General features: G+C 44.2%; 1 protein-coding gene across 1 annotated transcript in view; it reads right to left on the bottom strand.

Moving 5' to 3' along the window:
- htr2cl1 (5-hydroxytryptamine (serotonin) receptor 2C, G protein-coupled-like 1) overlaps window positions 1-13,321 on the bottom strand; it is a 345,669-nt gene that overhangs the window by 14,703 nt on the left and 317,645 nt on the right. The window lies entirely within an intron of this gene.

The raw sequence follows: 13,321 nt of genomic DNA on the forward strand, positions 1-13,321 counted from the left end.
GAACATCTTATGGTCATTAGAGCAATTGGCAGGGCTACAACCCAATTCAACCCCATCTGTGCACAGATTTTACCCAATTTCTTTTTTAAATTCAGATTCATTCTCTCTACTTTCCCTTGACACTGAGGATGATACACTGTCCCAAACCTATGCTGCACTCCCAACATCCTCTCCACCTCAGCCAGGTCTTGGTTCTTAAAGTGGGTCCCATTGTCTGATCTAATGCGTTTGGGAAACCCAGGCTTGGGGGTGTAATGGTTCATTAAACACTTAATCACACTTTTAGCATCCGCCCTCCCATCTTGGCTGTCAGGACAGGTCGCCCATCTGGTCCTCTCCATAGGCCTCCCTCTTTCCAGGCTCCTCGGTTCTGCCACACACCCTTTTCCTCTGGGGATGCCTCCTCTTGAGCCTGTCTGGCTTCCTCCAGCACATTGGTGCTTGATTCCTCTTCAGCAGTTACCTGCACCATTTGCCTTCGTGCTTTGTAACCTGCTGCTTCCTTGGCGGCTTTGTCTGCTTTCTGATTTCCTTTGGCCACCATGTTCATTGTTTTTGAGTGTCCCTGGCATTTTATCATACTCACCTCGTCCGGGTCGTCCAGGGCCTTTTCCAGGGCCTTTTCCAGTTCCTCCATTTCTTTCTTGTGGCAAATGGGCGCATTTCCTGTCGTTCTGAACCCCGCTCTTTTCCATTGAGCGAGCTCCACGTGGGCTGCTCAAAATGTGTAGGCTGAATTCATGTAGACGTTCACTTTCTTATCCTTAGCCAGTCTCAGGGCTCGACTCAATGCTATTACTTCTGCTCTCTGTGCTGACTGTTGCCCTTCAAGTCTCCTGGCCTATTTGACCTCAAATTCAGTTCCTTGTCGGCAGACTATAGCGTAGCCTGCTTTCAGTCCTTCTTCATCTTGATGGCAGCATCCATCTGTGAACCAGTCCTCAGCTCCAGGGATGGGCTCTGCCTTCAGATCTTCTCTGATCTTTTCTTCAGCTTCCGCTCTTTTGACGCAGTCGTGTAGTTCCCGTGACCCCATTAAATCTGCCATATTGATTCCTTCTTGTGTAAATGTCAGATTTGGTGCATCTAGAACTTTACTCAATCTCTGTTGTGTCAGTGGTGTCATGGTGAATGCTTGTGAGTTCACGTATGCCACTACACTATGTGTGGTCAGTACTTTTAATGGATGTTCTCTCACTATGTGTGCTGTTTTCTGTATTATTTTTGCAACCCCAGCTGCATGTTGTGTGCATGTGGGATGTCTTGTTTCTATTGGATTCAGTCTTATACTGACATACATGAGTACATCTCTCCCACCCCCTTTTTTCTGAAACAACACACCGTTTACGATTCCGTGTGTTTCAGAAACATCTAAGTAGAAGTAGGTTCGTCATAATTAGGTGTGGCCAGGTCAGTGGCTCTCGACAAGTCTTGTTTTAGTGAAATGAATGTGGTTTCTGTGGCGGACATCCAAGGCAATTCATCCTTAAGGTTTCGAACGCCCACTTTCTTTATCAGGTCCCTTAACCCTTTAAGACCTAGAACCAAGTCCGCCAGAGCTTATATTATATTTTTACATGTTGTAGTGCCATTTTTGGGAGCATTTCAAGTTGCTATACATCAATACAACCATTACAGCCTAAATTTTAATAATATGTCTGCATTAAATGCATAGTAATTACATAAATTGCAAAAAAGTGCAATAAACTACAAAAAAATTGAAAATCATTTTTGTTTTTTTAACATATATTTCTAGATAGCTCTGGTGGACTTGGTTCTATGGTAGGTCTTAAAGGGTTAATGGCTCTCAGGTCATGTGCCATTCGGTACTTTCCTGTCCGGTGCTTTTCCACCGGCAAAATTGGTGTGTTCCAAAAAGATTGTGAGGGCTCAAGCACTCCTACTTTCAATAGCCCTTCAATGGTTTCTGAAATCCCTTCCTCTGCTTCAGGTTTGTGTCTGTACTGCGGTCTGTTAATTGGTGCCTCCGACTTGAGCTGGAACAGCACAGGCGAACAGGTATCTAGGCCCACGTCCGTGGGTCCTGCAGACCACAGTGTGACAGGCAGCTTTGAAAGTTCAGCAACTGCGTCAGGGTGATCAGTTGTCTCTCTGCCATGTGTTCTCGATATTTCTTCATGTTCTAGTATCACTGCGTCGTTTGACAGACAGGTGATACAATATGTTTTACAGGTTGGTGCGTACCAGACGTTTGGAATTTGGGTGGCTTGCCACCAAGCATTGTCCAATGCCTGCCTGACCATTGATTCCATTTCCTACCTTGTACGCTTGATAGACTGGTTCATGTTTTGGGCCCACTATCAGGGGCATAGACAATTCTGGGTGAACTGGGCTGTCCTTGAAGTTCACTTCCTTCCTTTTGGTCCCCTGCATTTTGGACTCTCCTTTGTTCTGGAATACTGACTGCCGTTGTCTTGGCCCATGTGGCTTCTTCCCTTTCCTTGGATCTCTAGTCACTGACTTACCTGAATGCAAAGGCATTGTGTCTGAGTCAGCTCCAGGTCCTGCCTCAGCTCCTTCAGCATTCTCTGTCCCTTCATCTGATGAAGTCTCGTTGTCTTGGTCTTCTTCCTCCAGATCTTCCTCTAGTACTCTCTGCTCCACTGCTATTACTCTTCGCATGATTTCTGCCAGAGCATCTCGGTCGGCGTACATTTCCCCACACACTTGTCCTTCCCACCGTTCCTTCTTTAAGCTAGTTGCCTTGGATGACTTATGTTCCTTTGGGGTCGGTAGGTCGATAAACTCTGTCCTTCTGACCTCGTCAGCCAGTGATGTCATATCCTCTGTCAAAGGGGTGAGTGGAGTCTCATGGTGTGACACCTCACGCCTCACACCTGAGTCTGAACAATGGCGGCTCTCAGATTGAGCTCGTTCTTGTTCCCCCTCCGTGAACTCAGAGACCTGGGGAGGTGAGGTTGGGCCTTCAGTGATGGCAGCGTGGCGGCTGCGGAACCTGACGGTAGCGTGGTGGTTGCGGAACCTGATGGTAGCGTGGTGGCTGCGGAACCTGACGGCAGCGTGGCAGCTGCGGAACTTGACGGCAGTGGTGATGCTGCAGGCGACGATGCTGCAGGCGGCGATGCTGCAGGCGGCGATGCTGCAGGCGGCGATGCTGCAGGCGGCAATGCTGCAGGTGGCGATGCAGTTGCTGGTGGCTGGACGGGCTCCTTGGGCCCCCCAGCTGACGCGGCATGAGGCTGGATGGGCTCCTCGGGCCCCCCAGCAGATGAGGCATGAGGCTGGACGGGCGACTCGGGCCCTCCAGCTGACAAAACTTGAGGCTGGCTGGGTTCTCCCGAACCCCCAGCTGATGAGACTTGAGGCTGGCTGGGTTCTCCAGTGGAGACAGACACTGAAGTAGCAGGTATGGAGACCTCTGGCAGTGTGGACACTGGCTGGAGCTGAGCAGCACAGTGGCTTGACTCAGGCAGCAACAGTCCTCGGAGGGCAGAAAGAGTTCCCCAATACACTCAGCAGAGGACGGAGGCGGACGGGTGAACTCACTTGAACTCTCAGGGGGTGCTGAGAGCCGAGACTGCTCTGGTGAGTTCTCCAGTGGAGCTGCTGGCGCTGGCGTCTTGACCTCTAGGGGTCCAGAGTTGGCTGGTGACTGACACCCAGCCTCTGGGGAGGCCCTAGAGGGAGTGACTGTCTCTGAGACTGTCTCAGTAACTCCAGGCTTGGCAACAACAGAGTGGAAACAGTCATTAACACAGAGCGTGGGCTCTTTGAAGCAATGGCCATAGATGAAACAGAAAAACCACTATTATCTTCGGTGGAAACAAACAAAAAATAGCCCCAGAATAAATAGTCCTTGTATCTGACAAAGCAGAAACAGCGTCCCTCTCACTCACCACTGCCGGTTGCTTACATGTCCCGACATCCGGCTGTGGGGTGTGTGAGATCATTATTCTCCTTATATTTTTAGGTTAAAGAACATGACCATTGTTGTAGTATGTTAGACAAATGTTCCAGTATATTTTTGGGGATTAAAAGAATATGACCATCTTTGGGTTCTGTTAGACAAGTGGGCGCCACCATTTATCTGCTGTGAATGTTTTACACTGTTTTCTTGTCATGTCAGACTGCTTAAATCATTTTCTGAGAATGTTGTGTGCAAAAGACCTTGTGCCGATAATAGCAGAAACAGACCACATTCTGTGCCCCCACCCTTGTAGGAGGTAGAAAGACAGGGAGCCGAGGTCATAACTTAGGCGCCACGACAGATAAGAGAGTGTGAATGTTTAGGTTTACGACCAGGTGGGGGCCAGTGGAAAGTATAAAAAGCTGTGTAACACGTCACCATTTTGAGACTTGCTGTGACCCTCTTCAGGCATCTCTCCCCTATCCGGATGGTTTTTATGCTCATTGTGTGAAAATTGTATGGAAATAAAGGATTGTTGATTGAGCATTTATACACCGAGTATTGTCCTTCCTTCAGCCCAAAGATTCAAAGAACTGGGAGAATTTAACAACTTGGTGCCGGTGACCCGGATCTTTGGTGTGCTGAGGAGGGGCAGATTTGGCCTGTGGTGAGATCGTGGGGCGAGGCGAACAGAGGACGGTCCAAACATAAAAAGGTAAGCACAGCCTGTTGTATTATAAATACCAAATGTGCATATTGGGCTTTCCAAATTAATCTGTTCGCTGAGTTACACGTATTTTCACATTAAATTGTCGGTGTCTGGTTTTCGGCGCAAGATACTAACAACATAAGTTGAGGCTGAATTCAAGTGTTATAGGAATTTTCTAGCAAGATACTAATAATATTCTACGTTGAGACTAGAAATCAAGTGTGTTATAGGAACTGGCTCTAGCAAGATACTAATCATATTCTACGTTGAGACTAGGGTGCAGCCCACTTTTACCCTACATAATTAATTTTGTCTATGACTGGCTTCTGTTGCAAGAAATGTGGAAAAACTTTCAAAAAGCGGCCAAAGTGTAGAATATGAAATAGAGGTGAAATAGAGTCTGGCTTATGGTGCGCTTGCATTTTCAAAGGTGAGCTCAGAGGTTTCTGTGTGTGTTTCCGCTGGTGAGACGCGCTTGCTGTGTTTCTGTGTGAAATATGAACATGGTGACAGTGACGGTTGATGTGTAAATGGGAGGACATTAGAGCAAAGACACATTTTAGGATCAAAGGTTGATGCCTAGTGGACCTGTGGAAATTGGTTTTGTTCATGGTGTTGGCAACCCCCCTGCCTGTGGACGCGCAGTCAGGTCCAGCGGCGTCTGGTTTGCTGAGGTGGTGACTTGGGGACTGAGGACTCCCGCATAGCCACAGAATAATATTGAAAACGTTTGTGTAATCACGGGTTTACATTTTATTCTGGATTAGAACATAGAACAAGACACATTTTGCGAACAAAGGTTGAGTTCTAAGAATAGTCAGAGAAATAAGGTTAAAAGGTTGAAAAAGGTTGTATTCCTCGTTTCAGTGGTTGAAATTGTTGTTTGCCTGTCCCCTGACGAGTGTTAAATTAAATAAAGAGGGTATTTGGAGCCACATAGAGATAGACGGGCTGAATTGGGTGTATTACTCTGTGGTGTAAAAAAAAAAAAAAAAAAAAAAAAGAGAGAGTTGGAGGTGTGTAGTTTGTGTGAAAGCGCCGTTAGAGTCGGCGTCTCGTCTGAAGTACGGGAGTCAATTAAAGTAACGGGATAATTTGTGTATAAAAGTGTGTTTGTGTTGTGCAGAAATTGTGGCAGGAGGTCGTGTCGTGAATTGTTGCAAATTGTGAAGTCATTTGGAGGATTTAAAGGTGTGTAGTGGTGTGAAAATGTTGGGTTCTAAGTCTAACATAGAAAAAGGAGGTGTGCAGGGTGAGTGGAAAACTTTTGAGAAGCAGAGAGAGGAGTTGTTGAGGGCACTGCAGGTCATGCGACCTGGGAGTGCGCCAGAGAAAAAATTAGAGGTTGCAGCTGTGGCAAAGGAGAGTAAGGAGTTGTGTGATAAAGAAGGAGTGATTGTAAATATAAGACGTCTTTGTAATATAATAGAGAGTTGAGTGTGAAACGAGGCTGTGTGTGACGACAGCGCGCTGCGAGCTAGTTTAGACGGTGTGTGAACATGCAAATGAGGTGGCTGCTGTGAAGCCCACAGAGGACTTCCTGTTTAGCGTGTTATTGAGTTTTATAAGTATGATTTGCAAACAATGATACATGCCTGTAATTAAAACGCTGATTTTGTTGATTATAATATTATAAATACAGTTTTTGAATGACTGCGGTGAATGTTTGATGTTTGGCTGGGTTTTGATATAGGAGAGACGGCTTGGCGGCTGCTGGGGGTGAGTGTCGGTGGCCGGAAATCTGCATGCCCATAAAAGGCAACAGCCTGACTGTGTGAACTATGCACCAAGAGAGAGAGAGAGTAAAATCTAGGCAGATGAACCAAATGGATGTTTTAAGAAAAATAGTAAATGAATGTTTTAGTCTCTTAATACAGGTGGATTTCTCTCAACCTGGAAACCTGAGTACAGCAGCAAAAGGATAGACTAACAAAATTGGGACGACAGACAGGCCAAGCTCTGGCTCAAAATTTTACAGCTTGACCTCTCACTTCGTCCTCACCCTGAAAAGAAGCTTAAAGGACATCTTCTCCTCCAGTTATCGGTTACCATTACTGGAAATTTTCAGGCAAGTTTTTCACTGAATTGTTTTTGGCACCATGTGTCCCTGAATCTCACAAGCAAGCTCTAATTCCTGGCTGAAGACATGGAATGCTGTTATTTAAGGTGGGAAATCAAAATTTGGGAAACAAAATTAAAAACACACACAATTAGGGAAATGCCTTGTTGGAGAAAAAGTTAAAATAACCCACCTACAAACGCACACACACGCAATGAAGAAACAGCTTACATTCATGAACACGTGAAGATTTTCCAGCAAGGTTAAAGCAGCAAAACTTAACATACACATGTTGTTAAATGATAAAGTTTATCTACTACTAACAAATAAACTCTCTGGGTTGCAGGACAACAACTTGACTTCAAAAAGACAGACACTGGTATGATAAACCAGTGATGAAATAATAAATTTAGTGGTTAAAAGAGTCAAATTGTGACATGTTTTCTTCTGATTGATTAATACAAGAGATTACTGAATGAAATAAAATTCCTTTTTTGAATTATTAAACATGATCTTAAGAATTTTAACGTGTACCTGTGTTGTCCTGTCAACTTGGTGGGTTAGGAGTTGATTATATAGTGAGAAAAAACAAAAAAAAAGGGGGGGAGAAGGCTGACACAGGGCCTGGCCCCTCTCTGAATAACACAGCCAAAACAACATCATTTTCCTGTTCGTCTGTTTTTGTTTTGTTTTTGTTTTTTTCTCTTTATGCTTGATTACAGGCTGCTTTGTTGGCCCGGAAAGCCGAGGCTGACCTGGACTCCTGCTCTCCCCTCTACCATCTTTGCTCTCCCTTCTACCATCTTTGATGTGACCCTGACTAAATGCTACAGCAGCTGGACCCACAACAACAGCCTGAGAATGTCAACAGTGCTGCAGGAAAGAGATCTCATGCAGCGGAGACGGAGAACGTTAAATCCAAGGCCCATTTCACTACACGGGGGAGATTTCCAGACAGCTTCAGCTGACAGAGCTGTGACGAGACGCCTATTAAGCCCGGATGAAAGGTGAGGCCGAGCAAAAGAATGCTGACCTTAACAACTCTGCATTAAAACTGCAGGACAGTGACGGACCAACACGGATGATCGGGCAGCAAAAAGGGCGTGCCAGAGACATGAGGAGTAACTGAGGTCAGGAGGCACCTCAGATTGGACAAAAGCACCAGAAGAACATAAGCTGAAGGCACAGGTGTCGGGGCTCGGCCAGGAGCTGACCTCTGAGAAGAGCCGAACAGCAGAGCTGCAGAAGGCCGTGGAGCAAAGCAAGGAAAACATCAATAAACTTCAATCTGACGTGTACAGAAAAGACTCTGAGGTTTCTGCCCTCAGTGAGAGCTCAAGGCATCAGAGCAGAAACTGAGCATGGCTCAGGAGGAGCTGGACAAGGAGAAGATGCAGGACACTGGAGAAAAGGACTGCCTCAATTGGGGCCAGAACCAGTATGGACAGAACTTTGGGCAGCAGCACCAAGGGATGCAAATGGACTGGAAAGGGGGAGGGCAGGACCCCAGAGCACGCTTCAGGCCCTGGTTTACCCAGAACATCAGAACAGGAAAGTGATGAACACAAAACACACACATCTACATACACTGACTCAGAATTAAGAGAAACACACATACGAACACATATGCACTCATTGATTGACTGAGAGATGATACACACACACTCACACAAATCGAAATGCTGATTCAATTCACTGAGAAGTGATCCACACACACACACACACTCACATACACATGTTTGTGCAATGAAGAGTGATACACACATGCTGATGCAATGAAGAATGCTTTACTAACAAATGCTATGCTGATACGCAAAATGCTGCACACAAACGTCCAAATACAGAATTTGTTACAACAACAAGAAGCCATTGATTGTTAATTGGTTAAATGCATTGCATGTCACCCAGAGGGCATTTGTGCAGATTTAGGGGACAGGGTCTAGAGCAGTTTTGTTATGAAAACAATGTCTGTGAGTGATGTCTGTTTATGGCTCAAGGCCTCGACTGAATTGTTTACTGTGCTTCATACAGCCTGATAAGGAGCAGTGGTACAGAGTGAAAATTAACGGTGTGAGCCTTATTTCGGAGCACCACATTTTTGTGATTGAGATTTAATTGAAGGAGGAACACACTGAAAATAAAAAATAAATTTAAAAAAAAAAAGAAAAAAAAAGAAAAAGGGGGCCAGCCCTTGGATTTACGTAAGTATCCCAGGTGTATTTAACACAATTGCCTCAGGCTTTAAAGATCTGTACAAAATTCAACAGGAAATCATAGCTTCCCTGTATTTCCTACAATTGTTGGCATGGTGGTGAGTGCTGTTGCTCCACAGTAAGAAGGTCCTGGGTGCAAGTCCACAGTCTGGTTAGTTTGCAGTGGTTTCTCTCTGGGTATTCTGGTTTCCTGCCACAGTGAAAAGTCATGCAGCTGTTAGAGCTAGGTTAATTGATGATTCTAAATTAGCCGTGAATGTAGTGTAATGTTTTCTAGGTGATAGACTGGTGACCTGTTCGGGGTGCACCCTGCCTCGTAACATATCACTTTCTGGTGAAGTTTTGGTTGATTTTGGGTTTTGCTTAACACTAGGTTGATTTTATCAGTGAGGTTTGGATTGTTTTCTTTCTCTAAGGGAGAGAAAGGTGGTTTTATGCTTGGACATGGTTCTAACGGGCCCCAGTATTTGTTATTATATGAGTATTTTATTGGTTACGTTTGTTTTTGCTTTTGTTACAGTGCACTGAAATAAGAACATCTGAGAGGAGTGATCCACCGGTGGTGATATTTTGGTATTTTGTGAGTTCCTGATTTAACAAATCAGCTCTTTAATCCAGGCCTGAGAGAGTGAACTTTAAAGTGCTATAAAACATTCTTACTGAAAACAGTCGCAAAGTATTTTTCTCCACATTAAAATGGGCTCAGGAGAAAGCCACTTATTGGGGACAATTAGAAAATGAGAGTCCCTGCCTAAAAAAGGATTCAGCGAGGTAATCCAACCTAAAGTTCTTCTTTTTCTTTTTGAAATGACGTCATTTTGCTGAGGGTGGAAATCAAATGCGGCGATGGTTTCCACTATCAGCAAAGAAAGAAAGAATGAATGAATGGATGAATGAATGAATGAATGAATGAATGGAAATAAAAACAAACTGACTGACTGGTAAAAGTGACAAGACTTGACCACGACTCAAAGTTTACCTCCACCTAGACAGGACAAAAGGGTGGATGAATTTATATGTTTCTTTTTACAGGAGCAGAAAGATGACAGCAACATCCGAGGTTGCGTGATGATTTAACCTTTTAAATGCCACTTTCTGTGTTTGTGAATCTACCAGGGGTGTGTTATTCATGGGTTTGTGTTGCTCACAGAGATTACTGTGAGAAAGTGTGTATACATCTGCGCAGCGCTAACATTTACATTCTCTTTTCTACAGCATTACAGTTCTTCATGTGGTTTGATGATGTGATTTATGACAGAACAATTGGTTGATGTTGGTTTCTCTACTACAGGATTGATGATGCTGTTACACTGTGTTGTTGGGAAAATGTTGAAGGTTACTTTGACGATGTGAATAACGTGAGAAATTTCCTGTGTTGAAACCAGTGTCATTCCTTTTACAGCAGGCTTAATTTTATGACCTTTTATGGCACCTCTGGAACCTATCGACCTGCGCCTGACCACCAGGATTGTCTATGTGTGCTCCTAATGTCTGGTTTTTCTAAGAGTGGATGTGGAGGATTCAGCAGAAAACAGACAAGTGACATGAGGAAACAAATAAGATGTAGTGTTTATGGAATAGTTGAATATGAGCTCATAGTGATAAAATGGGTGGAGTGACATTGTTTAAGGGAAGTCACAGATTAAATTGTGGAATAAATTGGGGTGATTCATGATTTGGGACAAATTATGGTAATAATAGTGATTTAATGATTGGAGAAAACCTGCACATGATACTTGTCTTTTATGCTGAATACTTTATCACTCTTATGATCTACAGTTGGTTGCAAATGTGAAGTTTGATTTAACAGATTTGTCTTCCAGGATACAGGCTCCAGGTGGAGCTGGGAGGTGAATAAGCTGAACATGTAACTGCTGATTAATGTTTTTACACAGGGTTACAGGTTGGAGTATGGCTGCTCCAAGTGGGAAACCCTGGAGATTGTTTTAAAGAGACTGTGCAACATTCTTGTACATGTCTCATTGAGGAGTTGACACATGGTGGAAGCCATGTGGGGAGAGGAGTGTTATTTTTTAATCTGTAGATGTCGTGAGGTGCCATGACGAGAAGGAGTGGCTGAGAGGATCGTCCACAAGATGGGAGCTGAGGCCAGGAGAGAGGCTTCAGGAGGATCAGAGATCATCTTCAGCACAGCAGACATCCCACAGAGAACTGTGCTACTGAGCTTCCAGGAGATCAAGAGGAGACTTCCCACAGCAGGATTTTAAATATAATGAGAGATTCATCGTTGACATTGAGGAAGACAACTAAGGTGTACGATGTGCTCTGCCTTAAATCTTCAGCAGCGTTGGACGTGACGACTCGAGGGATGGAGAGAGCGTGCCAAGCTCTAAAAGTAACAGCGCAGAGGAAATCCAGCGATGGAATTGTGTTTCTGTGTGAAGCACAAATACTAGGAGACTGGGAAAGAATTGACACCACATTGCAACCCTAGAATGTATGTTGTAAGTGATCTCTCTAAAGAGAGATCAAAGGGGGAATTGTGAGATCATTATTCTCCTTATATTTTTAGGTTAAAGAACATGACCATTGTTGTAGTATGTTAGACAAATGTTCCAGTATATTTTTGGGGATTAAAAGAATATGACCATCTTTGGGTTCTGTTAGACAAGTGGGCGCCACCATTTATCTGCTGTGAATGTTTTACACTGTTTTCTTGTCATGTCAGACTGCTTAAATCATTTTCTGAGAATGTTGTGTGCAAAAGACCTTGTGCCGATAATAGCAGAAACAGACCACATTCTGTGCCCCCACCCTTGTAGGAGGTAGAAAGACAGGGAGCCGAGGTCATAACTTAGGCGCCACGACAGATAAGAGAGTGTGAATGTTTAGGTTTACGACCAGGTGGGGGCCAGTGGAAAGTATAAAAAGCTGTGTAACACGTCACCATTTTGAGACTTGCTGTGACCCTCTTCAGGCATCTCTCCCCATCCGGATGGTTTTTATGCTCATTGTGTGAAAATTGTATGGAAATAAAGGATTGTTGATTGAGCATTTATACACCGAGTATTGTCCTTCCTTCAGCCCAAAGATTCAAAGAACTGGGAGAATTTAACAGGTGCCACGCCGACAGCGCAAACGTCGCTTTTTTCTCGGAGACGGCCGAGACGGTAGCGGCCGGGGGGTGAAGGTGAAGCTCGTGGAGAACAAAATTCTGTACGAGCGGGTGCAGAGAGTCCAACAGCCAGGGATAACTGGAAATAAGCTGTTGTAGGTTGGCTTCCACAGTGTAAAGAAACGCTTCTCCCTCATGCTCTAACCACAGGTTGATTAATTTTGAAGCAGAGTCAATAACGACCTCCTGAAGCTCCCTGGGTGGGCTGAATGCCGCTGGATCCATATCTGGCTGGTCCGTACTGTCACGGCGAGTGAGATAAGCTGTGTGGAAGTAATAAAGGAGGATCCAAATGCAGGCACTTGTAAAGGTGTGAAGGTGGCTTATTAAATACAAAATAAAAATGGACAAATTGCAAACAGAGGAAGGACTAAACTATACTGGGAACAAACTAACTACTGGACACGAACATGAACAAGAATTAGAGCGAGCAGAGGCAGACGACGGTTGACAGCAGGGAAAACACACGAGTGAGACATGGTGGATACACAGACGGACCAGCAACTACAATGACAGAAGACACGACTTAAATACACACAGAGAAGCACAGGGGAGATTACACACAGGTGGTGGACACAGCTGGGAGTAATTAACGAGACGAGACAAGGGAGGTAACATGAACACACTCACATGAGACGCAGACAATGAACATACTCACAATAAAACAGGAAACAAGAAAACACTGCACAAAGACGCAGACACGACACTGAGACAGACTAGACACTGAACTAAACTTGCAATAAACATGAGAACACAAAACCTACTAACTAATCCCTAAACAAGAATAACTGAAACATATATTTATAATCATCATCATCATCATAATAAGAAAAGAATCCAAAATGCAAAAACACACCAAAACATAACAACTCAAAATACTGTCAAACTGACCGTGACAATGACATCTCAGTATAAAAAAAAAAAAGTACCGAAAGAAAGCACCGAAATGTGCGCTGCTTTTCGGTCTGGTTACTACAGTTTATGTCAGAACCGGTGCCATAATGGTACCTATCCCTACTTAGAGGTGGGTGGATCGATCCAGATATCAATAGTATGGATCGATGCTAGCGCGATAGGATTGATACTTCATTTAATCCTGAAGGTTCAATATGTAGCCTGCTGGGCTAAAAACCCAGTTTAAAACTATATGCTTTATTGTAGATTACTAAGTGCTAATAAACTAATTACTGCGGAAAGTAACACTCATAAATCTTGACACACGGATCAACACTACACACCTTTGTAAGTTGAACGTATCAGTATCGGTATTGGTATCAGTAATACTAGTTACTTGGTATTGCACAGCACCAACAGC

The sequence above is a fragment of the Neolamprologus multifasciatus genome, chromosome 3 (genome assembly GCF_963576455.1).
Source record: "Neolamprologus multifasciatus chromosome 3, fNeoMul1.2, whole genome shotgun sequence".
NCBI classification, from domain to species: domain Eukaryota; kingdom Metazoa; phylum Chordata; class Actinopteri; order Cichliformes; family Cichlidae; genus Neolamprologus; species Neolamprologus multifasciatus.